Genomic DNA, 1,566 nt, shown 5'->3' on the forward strand with positions numbered 1-1,566 from the left:
ATGTATTTGAATTACACAGTAAGGGTGGTTTAGATATTCTTTTCCTCCCCACAACAGCAGGACAACAGATGTAGCCACAAACTTTCCTTTTACAGGGGAGGGGCTGGTCAGACATATTATCTGGACTGGGCCATTATTATTTTTTTTTTTTTTATGCCCCCTCTTCTTCAAGAAATTCATAAAACCACATATATAGTTTCTGGTTGTCTCCCACCAGGCAATGCTCCTGGCTATGCTTCCTTCAGCAGATGAACTTCCTTCATCAGCTGAACTTTAATTGCTTAGGCCATTCTTGAGTCCTGCATTTTTTAAATGAAAGGGGGGTTTCTTCTTACAAACCCTCAAGGGACAAATACTCAAATGCTCATTCACAGAGGGAGAACGGCATGTCAATTTATCTGCATACATATTTGTCACATCTGTGATCCCTGCCTCCCCCTCTGTGCCCCAGATTTGGGGACAGGGGGTATCTGCTGGGGATTCCTGGAACGTGGTAAACTCCCTTCTCTGATTAACCTTCTGATGATGCCAACAGACAGACTCATGTGGAATGTTTTAGAGTGATTCATTCCTATAAAGTCTCTTAACATTCATAAAGCAGCTCCAAGTTCTGCAACTAGGCTGGAGTCACTGGTGCTTATATGAATTTCTTTTTCTTCAACTTTAGCAACTGTTACCCTGCACATGCCTGATCTCGTCTGATTTCGGAAGCTAAGCAGGGTCAGGCCTGGTTAGTACTTGGATGGGAGACCGCTTGGGAATACCGGGTGCTGTAGGCTTATACCATAGTCTTTCAAGACTGAAGGTTGCCAACCAGCAGAGCCATTGGAATGCTGCAGTGGCCTTGTGTGCAGGTAAGTCTGGGCCCCAGCAGGGTTGGGCAGGGTGCGGCCAAGTGCGTCAGGCTCCCTCCCAAGGAGTGAGGATTGATGCACCCCTGCTTGCCCCAGAGATGGAGCCACTTGTCTTGGCTCCACCTCTACAGCCCTGACAGGCTGGGTGCTTGGCAGGATTTAGGCTCAGTGCAAGGGAGGGGGTTGGTCCTCCCCGTCAGTCTCCTCTGCCATGGGGTCCTGGCCTTTGACATGGCTGGCTGGCAGCTGGTTCAGGGGTGAGAAGTGAATCCTCCATTCCCAAAGCAGTCACCCACCTGGCCCCATTTGAAGTCAGCAGCCAGCAGGCACAGCATCTAGACCTGCCCCTTCCAAACTACCTCCATCACTTTCAGACCTACCCTAAGCCGCCACAAACTTTCACAATGAGTGAGGCAGCCTTTGGGCCCAGTCAGCCACAGTGGCCTCTGTGGTAGCACTGGAATGGCCGCTAACCATGGCCTAGTATGGCCACAATGTGTCATCGTCTTCTTCTTCTTCTTCTTCTTCTTCTTCTTTAGCGTTTGTTCCATGTGATGGCGCGGTCTGCTATTTTGGAGTCACCATTTCTCTCAGTTGCAGGTTTGGTCAGGGTGCAGGCGGGAAATTTTTTGTGGAGGATGCCCTAGCTTTTCTTTGGGAGCACATGCTCATCCAATCCATGTTTGATGCAACATTAGAGAAACCAGCCGGT

General features: G+C 49.2%; 1 pseudogene; it reads left to right on the forward strand.

Annotated features, from left to right (window-relative positions):
- Positions 1–659: 659 nt before the first annotated feature.
- On the forward strand, positions 660–779 carry LOC136637218 (5S ribosomal RNA; annotated as a pseudogene).
- Positions 780–1,566: the final 787 nt, after the last annotated feature.

This window comes from Tiliqua scincoides, chromosome 1, assembly GCF_035046505.1.
Source record: "Tiliqua scincoides isolate rTilSci1 chromosome 1, rTilSci1.hap2, whole genome shotgun sequence".
NCBI classification, from domain to species: Eukaryota; Metazoa; Chordata; class Lepidosauria; order Squamata; family Scincidae; genus Tiliqua; species Tiliqua scincoides.